Source organism: Macrotis lagotis, chromosome 2 (assembly GCF_037893015.1).
Source record: "Macrotis lagotis isolate mMagLag1 chromosome 2, bilby.v1.9.chrom.fasta, whole genome shotgun sequence".
Taxonomy (NCBI): domain Eukaryota; kingdom Metazoa; phylum Chordata; class Mammalia; order Peramelemorphia; family Peramelidae; genus Macrotis; species Macrotis lagotis.
Window position 1 is genome coordinate 239,295,634 of NC_133659.1, and position 26,616 is coordinate 239,322,249.

The 26,616-nt window shown below is 38.4% G+C and overlaps 3 non-coding genes across 3 annotated transcripts; 1 reads left to right on the forward strand and 2 right to left on the reverse strand.

Moving 5' to 3' along the window:
• Positions 1-8,309: 8,309 nt before the first annotated feature.
• On the forward strand, positions 8,310-8,391 carry TRNAL-AAG (transfer RNA leucine (anticodon AAG)). Its single transcript has one exon. It is a non-coding gene; the product is annotated as a tRNA-Leu (tRNA).
• Positions 8,392-9,049: 658 nt separating this feature from the next.
• Positions 9,050-9,121, reverse strand: TRNAP-UGG (transfer RNA proline (anticodon UGG)). Its single transcript has one exon. It is a non-coding gene; the product is annotated as a tRNA-Pro (tRNA).
• An 8,141-nt stretch (positions 9,122-17,262) lies between these two features.
• On the reverse strand, positions 17,263-17,335 carry TRNAT-UGU (transfer RNA threonine (anticodon UGU)). Its single transcript has one exon. It is a non-coding gene; the product is annotated as a tRNA-Thr (tRNA).
• Between the last annotated feature and the right edge of the window lie 9,281 nt (positions 17,336-26,616).

Sequence of the window (26,616 nt, forward strand, 5' to 3'; positions counted from 1 at the left end):
GTGCAGGGATGTCAGTGACCATAACATTAAATTTCCCAGGCCCTTCCTATCTGTGCATGGTGACAACGTGAGAGGGCGTGTTATTCCCTGAGAGTCCTTACCGAGGCCCTGTCCTGGGAGGTAACCTTGCTTAAGCATTTGCGCCGTTACCAGTTCGTTGGGACTACACATGACCATACCCATCTGGGATAAAATGTCCCGACCCCAGAGATTAAAGGGGAGGCCGGGAACAACATAGGGCTTGATATGGCCGGAATTATTCTCCGCATCCGACCAGTGTAATAGTCTACTGCTTTGCTCAGGGTCCATAGCTTGTCCTATACCTTTTAGGTTTGTGAGTGCAGAGCTAAGGGGCCAGGAGGCTGGCCACAGTTCTCTACGGATAACCGTGGTGTCTGCACCCGTGTCGACCAACCCCTCAAAGGTCTTGCCTTCAAGCTTAAGCTTGAGCAATGGTTTGTGGGGGAGTATGGGTTGCACCCAGAAGGCATCAGAGGAGCCGGGTCTGTCTTGTACCCCGAGGTGAGTCTTTTTTGAGCAGTTCCATGATCTTTTGTTAAGGGGAGTAAAAGTAACTGAGCAAGACGAGTCCCAGCAGGAATCGTAATGGGATCCGAGGCCGAGGTTGAAACAATCAAGTGGATCTCCCCAGTATAATCATTATCAATTACCCCGGGATGAACATAAATGTTGGCGATGGAAGAGGAGGCCCTACCTATAAGCAAGGCGAAAAACCCGGGGGGGGGGGGGGGCAAGGCCCGAAGACTCCCGTGCCAAGGACCTTGGGGCCAGTTTGAGTTACTAATACTGCGGTGGTGGTGGAACAGAGGTCCAATCCGGTGCTACCTGGTGTGGCTCTTGAGAGTTCTGTGATTGAAATGGGGAAATGGGACCGGTTCCAAGGCCCCAGGACCGCTCTGAGGTAAAGGGGCCTGGGGCCGGCCCCTGGGGAAGCTTCCCTGTATCCCTGATCTACATTGAGAGGCCCAGTGTCTTCCTCTTCTGCATTTAGGACAAATCCCTGGATGTCCTCCTCTCCCTTGTCAGGGCTGCTGACAGTTGCGAGCGAAGTGGCCAGGCATGCCGCAGTTAAAGCACTTAGAAGCGGGAGTAGCGGGGTTAAGAGCAGCCGCTCCAGCAAAGACATCTTGCAGGGCAGTGCCTATAGCGGCGCCAATTTGGCGGCTGGTTTCATGAGGGGAGCCAACATCTTGACAAAGGCGGATATAATCAGAAAGGGTCCCTTGCCGCTTATAGGGGCGAATAGCTGCCTGGCAGGCTGTGTTAGCATTTTCATATGCAAGCTGTTTAATAAAGTCGCTCTCACACTCAGAGGGGCCCAACAATCTTTCTGCGGCCTCCGTAAGGCGGCTGACAAAGTCAGCATACGGTTCACTGGGTTCGGAGGACTTGCTTAGGGTCAAATCGAGGAGACGGAGTTCCTCTAAAAGATTAGCTTGCTCCTTCTTGAGAACAACTTCCTGCCTTAGTGACTGCTCTGCAGAAGTCAAGGATGGGAGCGCGCCAGGCGTGGTCAAGGGAAAAGGTGGAAGACAATGATAGGGCGGGGGAGCAGCAGCGGACGGCAAAGGACAGTGGGGGGGGCAGAAGGGTCAGGGAAGACTTGAGGACCATCAACACTGTATCGTGCCACCTCCTCTTCTAAGAGGGCAGCGTCCTGGGGGTCTAGGGTCTCCCCATTAATAGGGTCCCTCTCCAAGTCACTAGGAATCACAGGATAGATATTCTTTATGGTATGAGGGCGAGTGTGTAATCCCTCATTATCCAGAGGCATATCAATAGAGACAGAATCATGATAAGGCTTAGTTTCACTTTTGACCCGGTCCCGGTCAGAATCAGAGCAAGGCAGAGAGGCATCCGGGCTTAGAATGCGCGCCACGTCTGCGCAATAGGGACGGATTGCTAATATATCATTAATACAGTTCCAATAATTAAAGGCTGTTACAGGGACTTTCTCAGGTCCAAATGTTCTAAAATAATCATTAAGACAGTCCCCTACTCTCTTCCATCTTTTTTTCATCTATGGTCCCTTCCTGGGGGAACCAAGGACAAACATCTTTAATAAAAATAAAAAAAACTGGTACAAGTCTTTCTTTTTAACCCTTATTCCTCGTGTCTTTAGAGAGGTCTTCAAACCTGAAACGAACCTCTCATGACTGCTTACATCCTGCCCCATTATGTTGAGAGACTTTCTTACCTCAGATCCAATTCCTCGGGTCGGGTCATCCCGCGGCGATCACTTGACTGACCTCAGGTCCAATAATAACTAAGCGGTTGCAATCACGAAAAGTTGTCCACATGCCGTCTTCTTCGCGGAGGTCTCGGGCCCACGTTGGGCGCCATTTGCCCCGGCCAGCGGGGATCAACGCGGCCGAAACCCTGTAAAAGAAGAAGGGGAGCAGGGGACACAAAGAACGGAGACAAGGCAGGCTATCTGATCAAGTCTCCTTTATTGCAACAAGCAGGTGCCAATTATACTCTCGCGAAAGGGAAAGTATCTTAGGTTACATGGCAAGCAAGGGTAGGGGAGGTACGCAGAATGTCTGTCAGTTACAAGAAAAACCGCAAAATGTTCCAGCACTTCTTCCAGGTATATGTTGTTTTAAAAGGTCAAGTTCTCAGGCTTTTTTCCAGGATGGTTTTCCACAAGCATCCAGATATGAGTCAAAAAGCATGATGAGATTTCAGTTAGAAAATCTAGCAGAGCACTTACAGAAAGTAGAAAGGACATATTAGGAAAACCACAAATATAAATGACCATATTAATATGAATAATGAGAAAAATAAAAATCACAGAATTGAATCACTACACTAAGAAAAAGTTTTGGATAAGATTCAACAAACTTCTATTTTTTTAGCTTTTTGCAAGGCAAACGGGGTTATGTGGCTTGCCCAAGCCAAATATCTAGGTAATTATTAAGTGTCTAAGACTGGATTTGAACCCAAATATTCCAGACTCCAGGGCTGGTGCTTTATCCACTAAGCCACCTAGCTACTCCCTATTTTTTAAACTCAAGAAAGCATAAAGATAAATGGATATATTGGGAAACAATATAAGTAGGATCTTTCTAAAAACCAAGAAACAACATTATCTGTAATATTGATAAATTTTAAGGTTGAAAAACCAGAGGCCTTTCCAATAAGACTAGGGTAAAGATGTCTACTATGACAATTATGCTTAAAGGAAAAAAAAGAAATTGAAGGGAAAAGCATAGACAAAGAGGAAACCAAATTATCACTTTTTAAAGTTAGATAAACTTAGTCAACTAATTATTAATGGTAACTAAGAATAACTTCAGAAAGTTGCAGAACACAAGACAAATTATATATAATATATATTTTATATATATACATATATATGAAATCACCAGTGTTTCTGATATAATGGCAAAAAAATTCAAGAGAAAGATTTGGAAAAAATAATTTAAATTAAAATAATTGAATAAAATATTGAATACTTAAAAGTCTACCTGCCAAGAAACACAAAGGAACTACATGAATAGAACTATAAAAGACTCTTTACTCAAAAAAGATTCAATAAAAAGTCTTATAAATGGCTCTTTATTTATTCCAGAGTGATTAACATGTTTTTTTTAAATTAAGATATCTTAATAAAAAGGCACACCTCTCTCAAGGGGAAAAGGTTCCCCCAAAACCCCAAATGCTAGATGTTATAAACACTTTCAAAGGTTTTGTTCCTGCCCCTTCATACCAATCATTGGCTGGGGTCACAAATCTAATTGATACATTCATCCCCCCATACATTTTCCTCACCTTGCTCATTATATTAGTGAGCAAGAATAGCTCCTTCCTTCTCCAGGTGTAAAAGACAATAGCACAGACTCCCATTCAACCTATGCAAAGTTATTTAACCTTTTCCTTTTGTCTTAACTCTCTCATTCTTGTAAACATGTTGACTTCTCTTGAGTTTCTACAAAGACCAGACATCCTGGCTTTTCTAATGTATTAACCTCAGAGACATCTGTGAGATTCTAGCAATACCCTTTCTCATCCTTGTGAAAGCAAAACACATAGTCATGAGTATGTCATGTCAATATAACAAAATATTATTTAATATACTTATTCAGGGCCATATCAATTGCTAACCAAAATTTTCCTTTGGCTAAAATGAAACTAAAAGTTAGTTTTATAAATGAAGTTTAGTTCTCTAGGATCTTCCCAAAACTCATGGGTGGACAGCAACCTCACAAATGCTAATATTGACTAGACATTTTGGGGAATTCTTATACAGTTTGAACAAAGAATAATAAAACTTCAGGCAACCAACCAATGAGATTTCACATAGATGACATGGTTTTATAAATACAATTCTCTCAAATCTTAAAAAATTTACTGAAAATTCCTATTGACAAGAATTCCACTTAAGCTAATGAGTAAACATTTACAAACAAGAATAGGATTTTCTCTCTGTTCATTTAGGGTGTCTCTTATCTTAAAGTTGTTGTTTAGGTATTAACATTGAGATCACCAGATAGTACTGACAAGGTGTATTCAACATTGTAGGAAGACAGGTCTTACATAGCAAACTAACATTTTATAACCCTTAGTTAATGGTTAAGAGACAAACTTCTGATCAGTAATATATAGATCAAGAAATATTAATTTCAACTTAAAGAATATCATATTATACAAGGACAGAACCAAGATGGAGGTGTTAAGGAATTCTCAGAAACTCATTTCCCCCAAATCTTCAAAAGCAGTCAAATTATGACTCTAGTCAAAATTCATAGGGACAGAACCCACAAAAAGACTGAGTGATGCAATTACCCAGTCCAAGACATAGAAGTTCATGGGAAAGGTCTGTTTCACCAGGACTGGGGGTTGGAAAAAACCACTGCAAACACAGTGCAACCAACCAGGTGCCTTAGATCATTAGAGGGGCCTGGGTCCATGGCAGAGGGGGTGATTTCCAGACCTCCTGGCCCCAGGATCACGAGTAACGGCTTGAAGTGGTGGTGAGAGAACTCTGCCTCTCCAGAGTGAGTGCCTCAAGTACCGGCCTCAGAGCAGACCTGTGGTGAGAATCTGTAACAGGATGAGCTCAAAAAAGATTTTGAAAAGCAATTAAGGGAAATAGAAGAAAAATTGGGTGGAGAAATGAGAGCAATGCAGATAAATCATGAAAATCAAATCAACAGTTTGGTGAAAGAAATACAAAAAAAAATACTGAAGAAAAATAGTATGTCAGAAACTAATTTAGGCCAAATGGAAAAAGAAACACAAGATGCAAATGAGATTCCCTTAAAAAAACAGAACTGGTCAGCTGGAAATGGAGATAAAAAAGCACTCTGAAGAACATAACTCCTTCGAATGTAGAATGGAACTAAAGAAAGCTGATGACTTTGTGAGAAATCAGGAAGAAATAAAACTATTTCAAAAGAAACAAAAATTAGAAGAAAATGTGAAATATCTCATTGGAGAAACAACTGGCCTCAAAAACAGATCAAGAAGATATAATTTAAACATTATTGGGCTACCTGAAAGTCACAACCAGGAAAAAAACCTAGACTTCATTTTTCAAGAATAATACAGAAAAATTTCCCTAGATCCTAGAAGCAAAGGATAAAATAGAAATTGAAAGAATTCACTGATCACCTCCTGAAAGAGATCACAAAAGAAAAACTTCCAGGATTATTATATCCAAAACTCCCAAATCAAAGAGAAAATATTCCAAGCTTCCAGAAACAAACAATTCAACTACCATGGCTCTATAGTCAGGATTACACAGGATCTGGCAGCATGTACATTAAGGGCCTATAGGACTTGGAATATGATATTTCAGAACACAAAAAAATCTTGGTTTACAACTGAGAATCAACTACCCAGCAAAACTGAAAATACTCTTTCAGAGGAAAAGATGGACTTCAATGAAACAGTGGAATTTAACATTTTCCACCAGAGCTGAACAGAAAGTTTGATCTCCTAGTACAAAACTCAGGTGAACCATAGAGAGGGTGAATGAGAAGGACTAATTCTGAGGAATTTAATGATTTTGAACTGTTTGCATTCCTGCATGGGAAGAAGATACTGATAGCACATATGAACTTTCTCATTCATAAGAGCAGTTAGAAGGAGCATTTATAGACAAGGCACAGGAAAGAGCTGAATATAATGGTATAATATAGTAAAAAAGATGGAGTCAATGGGTGCTAAAGGAAAGTACTGGGAGGAAGAGAAAGGAGAGGAAGAAGGGGCTAAGATATTTCACATAAGTCAAGATAAAACTTTTTCAATGGAGTGGAATGGGGAAAGGTGAGGGGGGAATGAGCCTTCATTCTCATCAGAAATTGCTCAGAGGGGAAATAACATGCACATTTAATAGAGTATAGAAATATATCTTACCCTAGAGAAAAATGAGAAGAAAGGGATAGGATAAGGGGGAATGGGGGGAAGGAAGTGGGGAATAGGTGATTAGAAGAGAGGGAAGATCATGCGAAAAGTTACTCATATGCAACACACTTTTGAACAGGGACAGGGTAAAAGGAGAGGGAGAATAGAATAGAGAGTGGGAAGGAATAGAGTGGAGGGTGATAGCAATTGTGGGAAAAATATTGATACAACTTCTTTGGTGGACTTATGATAAAAAAAAAAAAGGCAGCTCATCCTAGAGACAGAACCATTGGAATCTGACCACAGATTAAAATACATTTTTTTCTATCTCACTATTCTAGAGCTTTCTCATCTTTTTTGGGGGGGAGGGGGAGTTTATATGTACTCTCAAAACAAGATTATTGTAATATAAAATAAATAAACCAAAGAAAAATACATACAAAAAAATTAAAATTAATTTCAAACAAAAAAGAATATTTTATACACAATCAAACTGATGTAGGGAAAGATGAAGAGAATTGTGAGCTAGCAGCATGAAAATTTGTAATATTAAAGACTACTGAATCTTGTTAAACTGGGTGGAGGTTTCCTACCCTTGACTAGAAGTAGAGAACTGTGAATTAGCAGAAACAAAAATTTGTAATCTTAAAGGCTGCTAAATCTTGTTAAATTGGGTGGAGGTTCTCTGCTCTTGAGATGTAAATTGATTACCATTGTTTCATTGTTTAATGTAAAATTTGTATCCTGACCTCTTTAGGCTTCAACCTTCTACCTAATTCTGGGTCCAGTAAGGGGGAAGGGAATCCATCTTTTGCCCTAAGGACAAGACTATAAAAATCTGGGTGGAACCCTGCCTGAGTCACTTCTGACTTTCTGGTCCAGTCAGCTCTGCTTTACTGCTCTTTTGTCTCTGTTTCTCCTTACCCACCATTTTCTTATGTGTTGTAACTTCTTTTAATAATTTTTATTTTCTTTCCACTTTCTTTTCCCTGTCTGAAAGTGATTTCTCACAGACATTAATCGAACCCAAGTAACTAGCAGCTACAAAACTAATGAAGAATTGGTAGAGTTAGAAAAAGAAAACAATAACTCATTTGCTTGTCCACCAGCTAAAACTCAATGACTTTTCCTTTAAGGAGGGGGCATAGAAAAGTAAAAAAAAAAACAGCATGTTTAACCTGGGAATATTTTTTTTTTATTGAATTGATGCAAAAGAAAGTAGACAGAATCAGAAAAAAATTTTATAAGCACAACAATGTAAAATAAAGCAACACTGACTGGCCCCAGTTCTCAGATTAAGGCAGTGACCAATTGTCATTGCACCCATCTTGCCCCAAGAGTGCAGGTAGAAGAGGTGGGGGGCAGAAAGAGGCAGACATTTTTAGATTTAACACAATGTGCAGATTAATTTGTTTGATTGGAGGAAACTTACATGAGAACCTGGAGAATTAGTGGGAAGTGACAGTGAGAAGAAAGAAAGGAAGGAATGAAGAAACAAAGAAGGGGGAAAAAAGAGAGAAGGAAACAAGGAAGTAACGGGGGAAAAGGAAAACAAAAAGAAAAGAATCAGTTAAAAAAAATGTACGGAAAAAGAATTTTATCTCAAAGGACTAACTTTAAAAGGGAAATGGGGGGGAAAGAGATTTCAGATTGTAAAACATCAAGACAGTGGTTTAAAAAAAATTTTTTTTTGATAAAGGATCTGGTCTGAATGAAGAGTAAGAAGAATCCAATTCTTTGGCTTGAGTTCATGCATGTAAACACATGCCTCCACCTTATAAAAATGGCCTAAGCCTTTGGATCGACAAATAAGCCGCGTTCGACCCGCCAGTCTGCCTTTCTCATAGTTTATTTCCCTTACTTTATAATAAATAGGCTCTGCCACTAGGATGCAATATTGCCTTGAAGAGGACGTTTTGAGGCTGGTGTATCCAGTTGGTAGCGTGGCCGAGCGGTCTAAGGCGCTGGATTAAGGCTCCAGTCTCTTCGGGGGCGTGGGTTCGAATCCCACCGCTGCCAGTTGATACTAATGTTTTCTTTTCTATCACAAATTTCTCTTTTAATAGTTCGTTTTAATAAGTAAAATATTTCAAATCTTCTCTTCCACATAAAAGTCACCAGTAGGTGTCTTCCAGTGCTTAGTAACGCCTTGCCAAGAGTAAGGAAATAAACCGCCCCTTGTCCGGGAAAACTGCTGGTTGAACTTGGCGCTCCGCCAATCGGCCTTCAGGACATGCATCGTCCACTCACCGAGACTGTCCGGTTTACACAGCGCCCGCTTCACAAACTAGCCTAATAGCACAAAGGTCAATTCACAATAGTAATCAAGACAACATTCATGAACTAAGTTGCCGTTTTGATGATTATCTGATATTATTCTCTCTGAAACAGTGCCAACACAGAGATTAAACAATGAATTCACCAAACCCCGACAAATCAGTCCTAACCGGATTACAACATATAAACAAACACACCTGCATAACAGCTCCAGTATCCTTTAATTGGAGACATTGACAGTTATTATGGCAAGGTTTCAAGTAACATAGCAACAGAGTCATTAACTATTCTACTGAAGTTTTTTCCCCTTTTCTTTGTTCTAAATCCAAAGTAGGACTCATTAAATTCTACATTTGTGTTTCTATTTAATTTAAAAGGGAAAAATACGTGGAAAAAAACTGGGCTCGTCCGGGATTTGAACCCGGGACCTCTCGCACCCAAAGCGAGAATCATACCCCTAGACCAACGAGCCGCTTGGCGATTCTCGCTCTCACAGTACCTATGAGGCTACCTTACGTCGTTCGCCTCTTCCATTAGTTCTATTCGTATTCTTTTAAATTAACCAGTATCTAAGCAGAAGTAATTAGAGTTCAGTTAGAAAATCTCTCATTCTAGGATTAATAATTCTGTATTGGCCCAACGGTGGTAACCTCAATATAAATCGCCTGAAATCAACTCTCAGTTGTTCTGATTTCTTCTAATTTCCTTCTAACCAGCAATCAAATCACAAGCTTTCTTGTGCACCAGGCACTGTGCTAAGCTTCTGTGATACAATTTTTAAAAAAGCAAACAAGCTTCATTGCTTTTCTTCATTTCCTCTTCCCGCTCCCAAATTTAAGTAGTCGGTATGCTACTCTGCTTTACGAAGTAATATTTAATTTATTTGAAGAAATATATTTGAACAACCCTGCAATTACTTTGGAAATCCCAAATTAACTTGAAGAATTGTTCAGAACTACACATCAACAACGACACTGAAAAGCAAAACGGCTAAAAGTAACTAGCTCGATGCCCTCATTTTACGATGAGGAAATGATAGTAAAACTCAGAGCCTATTGTCACACAATTTATAAATCCCAAAAGGCAGACTTCTCTCCATTGTCTCCATATTGTCTCTGCTGGTGACTCATTCCCCAAAAATATCCTGTCCTGAAAAACCATTCACAATCCTTCAGGATGAACAAAGGTGGAGGGGTAGGGTTCTTTTAACAGAATTCAAAGCTTCCAAGAATTCTTATTGGAAAAAAAATTTAGATTTCTTCAAAATCAAAACACAGAAGAAAAAAGCAAACTTAGATGAGGAGCCAGGGCTTACATTTTGAAAAAAGTAAAGACTGGCTCACTTAGTTTCTGCCTTCCTCTCCAGGGATCAGTCAAGTAATCAAAAGGGACAACTTCTGGGCCTGCATATTCAGAAAAAAAGCAAAAATGCCCAGAAAAGGAGAAAAGAGAAAATTTACAGATCCTTATGTGATTGGGAATCCAATTGGAAGCAGGGAAAGGACTGTGACAAGTGAAAAATTCCAGCTCTGGAAAATAGGAAGAAAAAGGAAAGATTCAATGATTTGGGATTGGACTGAGAATGGAGAAGAAAAAGAGACATATTATATTGTCACAAGCACTAAAAATTGTAGGTACCTAATATTGATTCTTATCTCTTTTTTTCCTCTCCAAGAAGAAACATTTTAACAGAGGAAGAATAAGTTAAACTTTGTAATTGAAACTGTGAGTTTGAATATAATAAACTTGACCAGAAAACAGAATAGATTACAAAGCAGAATAATTACTGAACGCAAGAATTCACAGACACTTAAATGAGGTCTTGGATTAGAATTTGTCATGACTTGGGTGAATCCAAAAAAAAAAAAAAAAGCACAAGAGGCAGATTCAATATCATAAAAATGTGAAAATGAGAGAGAGAGAGAGAGAGAGAGAGAGAGAAACAAGAAGAAAAACCACATTATATTTTAAATTACTAAAGAGGGAGAGATGATAAGGGCCTGCACAGAATGAATGAAACCTGAAAGGAAAGAGAGAAGACATGTCCTAAAAGTGAGAGAATAAGAAGGCCTTACATGCACGGAAACCAATCCATCTACAACTGGAGTCCAAGGGTTGCAGCTGATCTATACCCCATTCCCCACAAGAAAAGAGAAGTTGTTCCTTCAGCCCTGAGGGCCACTATCCCTCCATTATCCCTATCACTGTTGCCACCTATTATTCTGTTCATCCCTGGGGACAACAGAAGGCCTAAAATTTGACCTAATTTTGCATACTAGATTAAATAGTTACTATGCTGTCAGAACGAATTCACTGTGTTTGTATAAAATCCTATGAATGTATTATGTCTTAAGTTTACTAACTGGGATCAATATTTTAATATTTTTCATGTAAAACTACTTTATTATTAGGAAAAGAAAGGGTTTTTGCAGGCAGAAATGCAATATAAAAAGTTGCCCTTATTCTTCTGTCTTGCAGATTTAAACTCAAAAGAAGAGGTATGGTGAATTGAATAAATCACACAAGAATCTTAGAATAACTGAAAGGAAATGTCTTACCTTAAATCAGGAGGTTCTCAATGTTTGGTCCAGGAACCTCTGTAGGTACCTGAGAACTGAAGAGGTCTGTGAGATCAAAGCTATTTTTATAATAATACAAACTCATTTTAATTTCTATTACAGTAAGCAAAAAGAGATATAACCCATTTTAAAAAACTTTTGGAGAGGATCACCAATAATATTTAAGAGTGTTAAGAGGTTTTAAAATTAAAGTTTGTCAAAGGAGTTATAAAGAGAGGATTCAACTTAAACCTAAGGGCTTCTCATCACAGAATCACAAAAGGACATTTGCACTGAGAATCCACTCTAAAAGAGTTAATATGAATAAATGAACAGATAAATAGATGAATGAATAAATGAACAAATGAATATAAATATTGATATAATGAAAAGATAAATAAATGAATGAATGAATGATTTAAGAAATAGAAGTCACACAAGCAATAGCAAGTCAGCAGAAAACCAGAAGGTGGAAGCAGAGAGTAGAGTCCCAGAGAGAGTCTTCAAACAGATAGCAGAAGGGAGTCTCCACTTCAGCAGCAACCCAGAGTCCCAAGACTGTAGTTCTAGGCTCAGTGACATTGGAACACTAGGGAGTTAAAGGAAACTAGCCAAGTGTAGTGTCAATAAAGGAAAGTTTCATTAAGAAATGCTGTGCTAGGAAACTGGAGCTACCCTGGTTATTAAAGAATCAATTATTCCATAACCAAGATTTATTTGTCTGCTGAGAAACATTTATTACTAGCTTTCCATGTACTATAAAGCTGACACATGGTCCTCACCCTAGAGAAGCTCATATACTAATGGATGTATATTAGACTTCCTTGCATATATGTAAAATCTTTTTTGTCTGTCATGAAACAACGATAATTTTCTTTATATATCAAGAATACTTGAAAAAGTTTTTCTCTAAAGAATAGCATGTTTCATATTTTAAAACTCTAAAGTCATACAAATTTCAAGTAGAGTTGGAGTGAATGGCAGGCAGCTGGACTAGAATAATTTATTAGTCATCACATCATAGGATGATAAGGACAGAGAAATAGCAATTTAGTCAGTGATAGCCACAAGCTAACCTCCCTTGACCCCACTATATCACTCATAGCATGGGGCAGCATACTGGGCAGAGGCCCAGACAAGGAACAGGATATGTCCTCCAGTCCAAGGTCCAGCTTTGGCAACTGGCAAGATGGATCAGAAGCAAAAGAGGAATTTCTAAAAATTAATCAAGGCCTGTTAAGTATGGAAGATATAGTTGTGTTACATCAATAAGATTGTTCAGTATAGAATTATAACGAGAATTTGATGCATTTTAAACCTTAAGTATACCAGACCTGTAAAACAGGAGGCAGACCAAGGGAAGTAGGATCATAGATTCCTCTGACTGGTCATATAACAATCTCTGTGGTCACACATAGATGAACTGCTGGGACTCAAAAGTCAGAAACGGGAATTCAAAATATAAAATACTATACAAAAAAATGTCTCAAAGTGGAAGGCCCAGGTGGGTGGGTGGGTAGGAACCCCATCAGTGTAGCAAGAGGGCAAAAAGGAACAGACTAGGAAAGGCCTTCTGAAAAAAAGTGATATTTGAGCTGATTTGAAGGAAGGTTAAGAGACAGAAGCAAGGAAAGAGAGTATGCTAGGAATGAGGGACAGTCAAGGAAAAGGTATACATAGTAAAGAGATGGAATGTCACATGGGAGAAATGAAAAGGACAGTGTTACAAGATCATATAGTACAAAGGGGATTGGGGTTGTAGCTTTAAAGCACGAAGCAGAGAAACCAACTTGAGGTTTACTGAAATAGTATAAACATACAGTGATATGGCATGTGCACCTGAAGAGCAGCTTTATGGAGAGAATTGCAAGTTTTGAAGAGATATTGTAAAGACTTGACAATAAACTGTATATGTGGAGTGTGTTCAAAGGAGTTGAGGTTGGTATGAAGTTTGTTAAGCTACTCTTATATGCTTGCCATGAGACTAGGTACTATGTCTGTGTTCTTTTTTAAATTGATATTTATTTTTCCAAATATATGTTATGAAAGTTTTTCAACATTCATCCATATGAATATGCAAACTTTTAATTTACAAAATTTCCTTCCGCCCTCCCTTTCCACTTCCCTCCCCTCAGCAGTGAACAGTCAGGTTAAAATTGTATAAATACGTTTGTGTTAAACATGTTCACAGATTAGTCATTTTTGATATGAGGAATTAGGATGAAGGAAAGAAGCATATAAGAGATATTTTGTTTTGTTTTGTTTTTCTTCCTCTAGATGGAGATAACATTGTCTGTAGCTGGTCTAACAATGTTCTCCTTGCTCTCTGAACTGCTGAGAGCAGCTCTATCCATCACAGTTGATCATCATGTTGTTGTTGTTAATGTGTAGAATATTCTCTTTGTTCTGCTTCTTTCACTCAGCATCAGATCCTGTAATTCATTCCATGCTTCTAGAGAAACCATTTATGGTTTCTTAAAGAACAATAGTATTCCATAATGTTCATATCCCATAGCTTGTTCCACCATTCCCCCAACGATGGGTATAACTCTCAATTTCCAATTCTTTGCCACTACAAAAAGAGATGCTATGAATTTTGGAACATGCGGAATCTTTCCCATTTTTTTATGATTTCTTCTGTATCTAGACCTAGAATTGGAATTGCTGGGTCAAAGGATATGATTAGCTTAATTGTTCTTTGGGCATAGTTCCATATTGCTTTCCAGAATGGTTGGATCAGTTGGATTAGTTGGATCAGTTCACAACTCTACCCACAATCTTCCCACAACCTCTCCAATATAGATAATTTTCCCTTTTTGTCATCTTAGCCAATCTGCTGGTGTGAGGTGATACCTCATAGTTGTTTTAATTTGAATTTCTCTAATCAATAATGGTTGGAGCATTTTTATATGATTATAGTTTTAATTTCTTCATTTGAAAACTACCTATTCATATCCTTTGACCATTTATCAATTGGAAATGATTTGTAACCTTATACATTTGATGCAGTTCTCTATATATTTTAGAAAAGTGATCCTTATCAGAACTCCTAGTTGTGAAGATTGTTTCCTAGCTTTCTGTTTTCCTTCTAATTTAGGCAGCATTGATTTTATTAGTGTAAAACTTTTTAAATTTAATATTGTCAAAATCATCCATTTTGCAATTCATAATGTACTCTATTTCTTGCTTGGTCATAAATTTATCCCCTTTCCATAGATCTGATAGAGTATTTCTTGGTCTATTTATTTATTGTGTCACCCTTTATGGTTAAATTCTGCATCCATTTTGACCTTATTTTGGAATAGAGTGACCAGGGCAGTAAGGTGGTACAGTGGATAGAACACTGACCTTGGAGTCAAGAGGATGGAGTTCAAATCTAGCTTCAGACACTTGTCACTTACTAGCTGTGTGACCTTTGGCAAGTCACTTAACCCTGATTGTCTTGCATCCAGGACTATCTCCAATCGTCCTGATTCATATCTGGCCACTGTACCCAGATGACTCTGAAGAAGAAAGTGAGAATAGTGACCTAGCACAGTACCCTCTCACTCAAATCCAAATCATGTGCTTTGTCATAACATCACTTCCTGTCCTGGTCTTCTTCGAAAACGAAGGACAATAATGAGGGCAGAGCCAAGATGGCAGCAGGAGAATAAATAGCCTTTCTTAGGAGCTCACTTGAAAATGTTTCAAAAACCTTAAAATTATTACTCTAACTAAATTTTCAAGAGACAGAACCCACAGAAAGATCTAGTGAGGCAATTCTCCAGCCCAAGGTAACCTGGAAAATAATGGGAAGGCTCTGTTCCATGGCCTTGGTGGGGCGGCAGCATGCCAGAGCACAGGAGCTTCACCCTTCCAGGAATAGCCCCAGGGTGCCTGGGTCCCTGGGAGCCCTGGCCCCTGGCAGCAGAAGCAGTTTCCTGACCTGCCACCCCAGGGAGCACCACAACTTGGAAGATCAGCAGGGAGACCAGGCAAGCATGAAGCCCAGGAGAACGTGGCCCAGAGCCACCCAGCAGCAGCTCCCTGAGTGCTTGCAGACGTTTATTTCTTCCTTTATATACACAGTGCTTTGTTCCCAACCCAGTCCTGTCTTTTGCCCGTTTTCCCAGGGTTCAGCAGTTGGGACCCTCCTTGCTGCCTTGCTATCTAACTGCTGAGACCTATGCTGTTGTCAAGCTGTTGGGACCTGGACCGGACTGTGGCTTAAAGCCTTGGGCTGACTTTTCCCCTCTCCAGACTCACTGGGCTTTATTTCCCCTTTTCACCCCAGAGAGACAGACCATCACTAAAGATCCTCCATGATGTCTACTGTTGAAAACTTCTTTGGATCTCCTCTTTTTCTTGGTAGGATCTGTACCTTTAATGTCAGTGCAGAGGCTTCCTGGATCTTTGGTAGGGAAAAGCCCCCAGGGCCTTTAGCCATCTTGGTCTGCCCCAGAAGTCTCTCTGTGTGTTCTTTAGTCATACATACATGCTCTCTCTCTCTTTCATGCATATTTTTCCCAATACATATGGCCTCTCAAGTTTTTTCCATGCTTTCCTTGCCAAGCTCCTGTTCTTGGCATATCTGTTGACCTGTATGTATGAAGGGTTTACATCTGCTATTTATTTCACAATGTTATTTAATAATGACTTAAGGTTATTAGTAAAAGGAAAATAAGAGCTTATGAACTAGGACTTTGTGTGTATGCTGACCCCAAACTGGGATAACTTTCTTGAGGAGCAGAGCTATGAGAGGGGACTGGACTGTAAATGAGTTTAAAACTCAGGTTAATAGGACTGGGCAAATCCGATCTATTGTCCAAATTGCAGCTCTACAGTCTCAGTGACAAAATTTTGTCCCTTACCTTATATTATTACCTCATTTCAGATATCTAACAGGAATTGGGTTATTTAGTTCTCTTCAGATTCCTTTCTTATTAGATATATCTTTAATAACTGAGAATCACATTTATCTTTTTTAATTCATTCTAATATGAGCATTTCTTCTTCTATCCTATATGTGAGTATCTTCAAAAAAAAAATCACTCTGGATACTCCATTAAAGGAAGTGAATATGTCCCACCTTTTATATTAACAATCAAGTATTCTTCTCCCTCTATTCTTCCTCCACCTCTATCCCCAGGCGTGATCACACTCTCGTTTTCCTCATCTGAAAAATGATGATGTTGGACTAAATGACCTCTATCAAGATGCTATTTTACAGAGCTAAGGCCCAGCAAGCCAACTGTACCCTAATCTTTACAAAACAACAATCTTTTACACTCCCCCTCTGAATAATCTCAGTCAAGAAAAAACCCAGATTTGTTTCACATAATTATTGTATTTCTTTGGCCAGCACCACTTTTCTAACGTTCCAAATAATTTTCTACAACGTTGAATGAATTCATAGCTCCACCAATATTAGTGTGCCTGTATTTTCACAGGTTCTTCAACACTGACTGTTTCCTTCATTTTATTGATCTTTGTTGATTTGCTGGGTACCAGGTAAAACCATAGAGTTCTTTTAATTTGCTTCTTAAAATTCTTTTCCTTCCTTGCTTCCTTGCTTCCTGCCTTCCCTCTCACCTTCCTTCCTCGCACTTTCACTTTCTCTGTCTTCTCTCCTCTCATCCTTCTATCTTCCTTCCATCAAGCCTTCTATCCACCTTCCTTTCTTAGCACCGGGACTAACATAGTAAAACAATAAATATTTGTTTCCTTCTTTAGCACAGTGCCTGTGGAACATAATGTTTAATAAAATGGTTGTTACCTTAACTGCCTTGTCTTTTCTTCATTCCCTCCTTTTTTATCACAGTATTTTGCACATGGTAAGCACTTAATAAATGTTTCCAATTTACCTACTTGCCTTTGCTATCTAGGGAAAAGAAGACTTTTGAAAAAAATATAAGACTAGGGGAAAGGGAAAGATAAGCAATAAAAGAATGACTATCAGTCAAACTATTGAACCCGATCAAGAATGTAAAACGGAGACATGGAAATGTTTTTAAAATCAACGCTGACTTTTTCTTGGGTTACTTAACCACTTTCGAGAGAAATATAAAACGTGAGGCCCCAGCGAGATTTGAACTCGCGACCCCTGGTTTACAAGACCAGTGCTCTAACCCCTGAGCTATGGAGCCAAGCTTGAAGGGAGGTTGCGAAGACATTCCTATGTTGTTAAGAGCCGATGTGTAGCAACACTGGAGATGGGGGGGCGGGGTGGACGCTGGGCGCGCTCCCGCTACAGACCAAAGGGCGAAAACTAGTCCAGAGCCAGCTCGGAGACGGCAGACCGTGAAACACGGCGGGCACGGGAGCCGCAGCGAGCGGACGCGGGGCGGGGGAGGGCCACAAGTCTGGAGCCCCCGAGGACGGAGGGAGCCGGACGGAAAACGAGAGACGGGGCCAGGGAGCGGGGTGCAGAACGCGGCGCTGCCTAAGCGGCCTTGGGGAACGCGGGCCCCGTGCCAGCCGTGCCGCTTCTCACTGCCAGCTACGAGGCGGGCCCAACCACCTCTGGTCCTGCTTCCTCAGCTGCAAAAAAAAAAAAGGGAAGATATTTTTCCAGCTCTGAGATTCTCTGAAGGTGGAGGTAGAAGAAAACGGATTCTGGAGAGTTGTGGGCACTGAAGTGGGAAGGGAATGAAGAAGGAGGGGACTGGCAGCGGTGACCAATGGAAAGTCGCCTTCTCTGCTACCTGCCAACATCAACCAATGCAAACGCTACTGAAACAAACTGCAAACAGGCCAGTCTGACGGCACATTTGCAGCTGACACTGAGAGACAGACGTATATGTATATGTATATAAATATATATATTATATATATATTCAAGATTTTATCTAGATATGAGAGATTTTACCATAAGTAGAGCAATATTTCATCTCCTAGTTTGCAAGTTGAGGCCAGAAGGAATAGGAGTCTGGGCCAGCTTTGCCTGTTGCATACCAACATTTCATCACCCACGATGTACTGGGTCTCCTTTGTGCTGCTTAAACATATCACTATATTACTGTTGCTAACCCATAGCATGGTGATGAGGAACTAATCCCATAGGACCTGTTTCAGTCTGCAAGCTGCCTTCCATTAAGTCTTCCGTCCACTGAGTCCTTCTGAGGAAACTCATATATTCTTATCCACTTCCCACTAAAAAAAGGAGGAAGAAAGCAAAAGATAACTCAATTAGGTCTAGTGACTTGACTTTATAACACAGAAAGGAATCTGAATTTCCAGGTTTTGAAGAATTACTGAAAAAAAGCTGGAGAAGTCCAAATGGGGAATATGATTTGGAGATGTAGGAGGAAAAATATCACTTAAGAGCACAAATCTGACAGAGACAGATTTATTAATTCTCTCTGCTCAGAGAAAAAAAAATCTGAAGGGATAGAGGTGACTCCCACCTTTGAAAATCTCTCTGCCCAAGTAATTCTTATTACAAAGAACAGTCAGATCCATATACTACCTTCCAGGCATTGTGCTTTACAATCTGATGGAGGAGAAAATGTGCCAACAAGATATCTGCAGGATAAAATGGAGATAATCAACTGAGAGTAGAGATCAGATTACTGGTAATAATTCAGAGATCTGATTGATTTTTTTCTTTAAACTACGCTTTCCAGCCTCACCCAGACGGAAAGTGTAGGTCTACTCAGGGACACACCCCACTCTGATCAGCACCAGAGACTTGTGTTTTATTTCAGATCTGAGCAGCTCCGCTCTTCCTTTAGGCAACCTAGTAGCCCTCCACTTCCACAGGTTCGCCATATGAATGTCAAATTGAATGTGGACACCTGATTGAATTAGCCCATCGAAATTCAGACTTCTCTAGTTCAAGAGAGTTTCCTTAGTTGAGACTTAAAGAGAACAAGAAGAAAGAGATGATAATAATGAATTGGGACTAGTAAATATTCATAGGCAATGGAGTGGCTTGTTCCAGGAATAGCAAGGAACTGGATCACTGAGTATGTGTAGAGGAATTAATACAGTGAGATCTTAATTGGTGAGTTAAAAAAGAGATTAAAAATCTAGGAAGGGATCAGTTTATAAAGCACTTTACACGGCAAAGAGAGAATTTTATATTAGACCCTGGAGGTGATAGGGAACCAGACATCTGCTTTTGGAAAAATTGTTTATTTTTAAAGAGACATTTTTTAAATGTTATTTTTTTTCTATTACATGTAAAGATAGTTTTCAATGTTTACCTTTTGGAAACTTTTGAATTCCCCATTTTTCTACCTCCCTATTCCTCCTTTCCCGGATGACCAAGAAACAGATGGATTGTAGTAAAGAGAGAGTTGAGGTACTGAGACCAACCAACTGGGAAGATGAGGGCCTATACCATGGTGATACAGAATTTAAGCTAAGGACATCCTACCAAGATGTCTGTGCCTGCAAACCTCCCAGCTTCCACATACCTACTTCCAACAGAAACCAGACCTAAATAATGATCAAGAAACAGAAACTAGGGGTGGCTAGGTGGTGCAGTGGATAGAGCACTGGCCCTGGAGTCAAGAGTACCTGACTTCAAATCCGACCTCAGAAACTTAATAATTACCTAGTTGTGTGGCCTTGGGCAAGCCACTTAACCCCATTTGCTTTGCAAAAACCTTAAAAAAAAAAGGAAAGAAAAAGAAATAGAAACTATAAAAAGTGACTTCTACCCCAGAAATACACATCCAGAAGTCTACAAGCAATAGGACAAGGGGTCCTCCTATAAAGCAGCGCTAGCACAAAAGGGCCCTCCCATAAAGTCAGCATTGCAACAAAACTAGAGACATGACACTGACAGCCTACAAAGATTCTGTATCCAGAAGTCACAAAAGTAGGCATTCCTCTGAAAAAGGCCCAGGGTGGTCCCAGGGTAGTCCAGAAGTGTGCAGAAAACAATCAAGGAAGTAGTCACAAGAAAAAAAACCAAAACCAAAAACCTGCTTAAGAAGAATATGGAATTAGAAGAAAGGGGGAAAAGGAAAAAAAAATAGAATCTAAGGGGGTATTGCCTCTTGAGACAATTGAGAATTGTCTGAACAAATAGTAGCATATTAAAATAATAGAACATTTTTGTTATGACTTTATAAATGACAACAAATTATCTCAGGAAATTATGCAAAGTATAAACTGAAACAGCAAAATAGGCAGAAATAGAAAAACTATGTATACAAAGAAAGCAATATTGGGAAAAAAATTTTAAAGACTTAAGAACCTGATCAAAGAAATTAAGCTATCAAATAATCAATGGTGAAGAATATTATTCATCTCCTGACACAGAAGTGATGATCAAAAGGTGCAGAAATATATATTCTGGGGCATAGTTATTGAGAACTGCTGGAGGAGTTCAGGGAAAGATCACTTGGACTTGCCCTGAGCTCATATGAGCCTCCTGTAAGTTTTCCACAGAACTCTACTGTGATGACTGTGTCAATGTGTGACCTCACTTGGGTGGTAGCATTGTACACAAACTTCTTGACCTAGATTGATTACATCCTGCGAAGTTATATCCTGTGCAAGTTTGAGAAACTTTGTTGAATTGTTTTATCTTATATGCTAATGTTGTGGATTTCTACTATATAAAAATTGTCTGATACTGTGAATAAAAGGCTCTGCTAGTTGTCCTGCTAGCATCCCCACCCAAGAGTACACATTTCATTTCTCTCCTGAGCTGAATTAATTCCCCTACTGGTCAGGGGACTTCACCACATGATCACTATGTGAATCTGTTTTCTTTGGTTGTTTAATACTAGGATTCTGTTTTTCTCTTGGTTTTTTAATTGGGGGGAGGGTAGAGTTATAGGAAAAGGCTGTACCTTTTTTAAATGTACAAAATGTACAAAGAATAAGGAAACCTAGAAGGAAGCACAGACAAGCAGGTTAGTTTTGAAAATAATATGTGGTATTTATTATACACTTTTTTAAAAAAAAGCAAGTGGAATAAAATTTAGATTCTTGATTTCATATAGCATTCTCTTTTTTGTGTGTCCTACTGTATGTACAGAAATGCCATTTTTGCAGAGAAGAATCTAAGTTCAAAATTAAAATAATTTTGTAAAAAGACAATAGTTGATGCAATTTGCTCTTAGCAAAGGCATTTATTAAGATGGTACATAACCAAGAACAATTCCTCACATAAAATTGGGGAGAACACTCCCACAAATACATCAGTGGAGAACATGAGCAAAGATCTAAGGTACAATGTTAATGAGGTAGTGGTATAGGATATAGCAATGGCAAAGTCTTGGTATTTCAGGTCCACCAATCTTTTCTCTTCAATGCAAGCCTTTCATTGTTGCTCCTTGGGTACTACCATTGTGTCTAAATGCTTGGATCTCTGTTACACCTGCTTCCAACTCTGAAATTCATTCAAGATAAACAGGCATGTGGATAATTTTTCTCTATCAATCCTTGTTCCTTTCTTGACTTTTGTATGTCAAAATGGTACTGAGTCATACCAGTTCTTTTTTTTTTTAATTTTATTTATTTGCCCAGTGGGGTTAAGTGACTTGCCCAAGATCACACAGCTTGGCAATGTCTGAGGTCACATTTGAATTCAGGTCCTCCTGACTCCAGAGCCTGTGCTCTAACCACTGCACAACCTAGCTGCCCCACCTAGCTGCCCCTTGAGTCATATCAATTTAACTGCTCAGTGTCATTTTGTGATTATATTCTTGGCTTTCTGGGACTAGAATTAACTAAGGTTGAGTTGCATACACTTCTCTAATCTCTTGCTGTTAATAGAGGGCCGACTTTGTAGACAGGAAAAAAACCAAATATGAGTCTTTTAACCACTGATTTCATGACCACAAACAGGTCACAACTTTTCAAGTAAATTGCATTCAACAAGTACTTATAAAGCACTTCAATACTATGTTAATCACTGTGACCAAAAAAATATACAGTGTGGAATAGGCATATACTATCAAAGCTTTCCATTTGTTGTTCAGTTGTGTTCTATTTTCTTTTTTTAAAAATCTTTTTCATAAAGGATGGAGATGGATACAGTGGGAAATCTTTGTAATGCAAAAAATAAAAGATAGTAAAAATCAACTTTTAAAAAACTGATATATTGTTTTGACATATTTTCCCTACCCACCTCATCATCCCTTAAAACAAAGTTCAGTTAAACCAACTAATATATCAAGAATATCTTATAATCTACTCAATATTCCACGTCCATAGTCCCCCCATTTCCCTAAAGAAAGGAGGGTATCTTCCTTGAAGTCAAGCTGAAATTCCCTGACTACAGTATTCAGTCACTTCTGGGGCCTTTACACAAGTTATCCCCCATACTTAAAATACATATATATATATATATATATATATATATATATATATATATATATATATATATACGTATATATATATGTGTGTGTATATGTATATATATATATATATATATATATATACTTCTTCTCATCCTCTCGATTCTCCCAAAGATTATAAATTCCTTGAGGACAGTAATGTGCTTTTTTTTTTTGGTTTTTTAATTCCTAGCCCTCTTCAAGACTAGTAATACCCAAGGAACCTTCGTTCTCTGATTAGGAGGTAACATTCTAATCACTTGCTGCCTAAAAAAATCTTCCCTCCTCAATTAGAAGTAGTTCAGGAATGATGTCCATGGACGCACATTTTGTGGCCACATATATGAGATTATGTACCTTTCCAGAATATTCAACCCAGCAGCACCACTGTTGTCATCTCTTGGTCTGGGTCTAGAGAGTCAGGTTTATTATCAGAACAGCAAAAAAAGGACCCTTCTTTCCAGGCCAACTTGGATAATAAGCTCCTTGGCCCCAAGAAAGCCTTTAACTGCCAAGCCAGGATAGGGAGAAGAGTTAAGAAAAAGCTAAAGTCCTCTTCTGTCCTATATGGGAAAAGGTTGAAAGAAACCTAAAAGGTCCTAAGCAGGTTTATGTACTCCCTTTTTTTATATAGGGTCAACACAAAATGGTAACTTTTTTGACTAGTCAATTCTCCTAAACATCCAAGACAACCAATTAATTCATCTTGAATCAGTGTTTTACTATGCTTCTCCATATTCATCAAATTCATTGTATCACAATAACATTCCATTATATTCAGGAATCACAATTTGCTTTTGACATTCCACAACTGATGGGCCTCTAGTTTGTTTCAAGTTGTGACCACAAGAGCAGCTGTAAATATTTTAGCACATGTGGAACCTTTCTTTTTCCCAGTTGACTTCTCTGGGATACATGCCTAGCAGTGGAATCCCCGGAAAAAGGGTATAGACATTTTAATTATTTTATTTGCATACTTCCAAAATATTTTCCAGCTAATTCACAACTACACCAAAGTTGCATTATCATCTTTTCATTTCTCCAATATCAATTATTTCCATCTTTATAATCTTTGTCATTTGTTGTAAGGTGAAACACTCAGTTGTTTTGATTTGCAATTCTTCTTAATAGTATTTTAGAAGATTCTTCCATATGGATGATAGTTTGCAGTTCTTTTGGGAATATTCATATCCTTTGTTCACTTTTAATTAGAAAATAGTTTTTGGTCTTATTTCTGTTAAGCCACATACCTTAGACAGAAAAACCTTATCGGAGATATTTGAAACAAAGATTATTTCTCTTATTCAACTGGTGGAAAAGTTTTTCAATTTTATGTAATCAAAATTATGTTTTATATCTTTATCACCTGACTACTTAATAGTTTGTTAATTTAACCCAAACTGCAAAAATTATACAATCTGCTTCTCTCTCTCTTGTATTTTTCCCCTGGATAGTAAACTCCTTGAGGTTCTTTAATATTCAGATCACATATCCACTTTGAATTTATCCTTATTGCAGAAAATGATATATTGCTTTAAACCTATTTTCTATGAGACTAGTTTTTCCTTAAGTATTCTTATTCAATAAAGTCTTTCCTAGGTAATTTCTGTTTTTAGGTTTCCTGAATATTGGGTTCAGTATTTCAGGCTTTTCTTTGTTTAATATGTTCTGCTGACTTTTCTAGTTTTTAAATTAGTACCAGATAGTTTTGTCGACTTTAGCTTTGTATTACATTTAAAGACTTAAAAAGACTGTTCCTATAATTTCTCATCATTATCTTGATGGTGTGGATATTTTCTGTCTCCAAAATGGTCATTTTCTAGCCCTGAAAAGTATCCCTTAAAAAGTATCTCATTTGGCACTCTGGCATAACAAATCTGTATATTAACTTTAGTTCTATTTGAATTTTTGTATTAGCCCAGTTCAACCATGTGTGCTGCATATTTTTCCAGGTAGCTCTTTATTCCTGGAGTATTTTATCATTGAATCTATATACCTATCATGGATGCTTTAATATATTTATTCCCAATTTTTAATTTTTTTAAAGAATATCAATTTGGCATCTGACATGAGGGAAATAAGGGCATAAGTAATTTTAAAATCTTACCTTTTCACCTCACAACCTTAATCTAATCATTTTTTTTTAGGTTTTTGCAAGGCAAATGGAGTTAATTGGCTTGCCCAAGGCCACACAGCTAGGCAATTATTAAGTGTCTGAGGCCAGATTTGAACCCAGGTACTACTAACTCCAGGGCCGGTGCTCTATCCACCCCAATCTAATCATTTCTCATCTAATATACTGATATTTCCTTAATCAGACTACCTTTACTTGTTTCATCCTCTCTTTCCATTATTCTACCCCATTATTACTAAGTTTCTTCCTTCATAATTGTGATGACCATACCATCCTTCTCCTTGTGTCTTTACCAAAACAGGGTAGAACCAAAAACTATCTTAAACCTTTCACTAGACTTTCTACAACTTATTTGATATTCTTAATCTCTAAGACCCTCTGCTACTCTTAAATAAATTGAATCAGTGTTCCTTTTATTAAATGTCTTTTTTTGCCTCCAGGCTTTTTACTAGGTTATACTTGCCACCTGAAATATGCCCTCACCAAAGAATGACAAAACATTTCACTACTTTTTATTCAGGTTATCTAACATTTTTAACTCTTCCATATTACCTCCCTAATTAGAATCATCGGAACATATATATAGCAGTAAAGGATCTTAGAGATCAGCTCCTCATTCTACAAATAAATGAGGCCCAGAGAATTAAATGATTTTGCCTAGTTCACCCAGGGGACTCAATAAAATCTACTGAAAGGGGTGGCTAGGTGGCACAGTGGATAGAGAACCGGCCCTGGAGTCAGAAGTACCTGGGTTCAAATCTGGCCTCAGACATTTAATAATTGCCTAGTTGTGTGGCCTTGGGCAAGCCACTTAACCCCACTGCCTTACAAAAAAAAAAAAAACTATAAAAAAAACCTACTGGGATGTCCTAATACCTCCAAAATACACACTCCTATTTGGCATTTAAAACCCTTCAAAATCTGACTCCAACCTACCTTTTCAGTCTTATTACATTTCAAAGGATTTACTTGCTGTTCTTCACACCTCTATGCCGTTACAAAGGCTCTGTCTGGAATGCATCACCTTGGTCATTTCTATGTGAAGACTTACATGAACCCTCTAGATACCTGACACTATTCCAAAAAATTGAATTACATTTATTTTGTATTATTACTGTACTTGTTGCTTCCCTCAACAGAATACAGATTCCTTGAGGAATTCTAATTTTATATTTGTATTTCCAATGCCTACCAGGGTTTGTTGATTCATAGTAAGGGAAAGAACTGGGATTTCGATTTAGATCCTCTAACTTCATATCTAGTAATCCTTCCACTACATTCAAAGTAGTCAATTCCTATTTATCCAATGTTGCAATTAAGTATTAAGACACCTACTTAAGCACTACAACCCTGGATGAGTGATTTAACCTCATTCTTCAATTTTCTCATCTATAAAATGGGGATAATAATACCCACTTACCTCCCAGGATTGCTTAAAGCAAACAATATTTGTAAAGAGTCATAGAAAAGACATTTAAGAGACACAGAAATGCTAGTTATTATACATATGGAAATTCATTTTTCATCAAACATTTGTCTGGGTATCCACATATAAGATACTATGTTGGACATTGTGGACTTCTTATCACTCTGAATGTAAATCAATCATTTAATAGTTAGCTCTAGTTCCCCAAAATTGGACAATTGAGTAACATGGCTCCCTAAAGAGAAAAGGGAGCTTTTGGACAGATCTCTATGTCCAGAAAGAAAGGAGGAGAAAAACACCTTAAAAAAATAAATAAAAGGAGAGCAGAGAAAAATGAAAGAACAAAGTGGAAAGTAGAAGTTAAGGTTACTACTATCAGCTAAAAGACAGGATTCCTGAAGTCTGGATGATGATGATGAGGACAGGGAGTTCTCAAGTCAGCATGGGGATTGTTGATTCATAGTAAGGAGTTCACCTCAAATCTGGTTTCTCAGATGCCCTGCCTTAGGAGATGTGATAGACCCTCCTATTCCCACAATTGTCCAACTCAGCTCTTCTACTTAATAG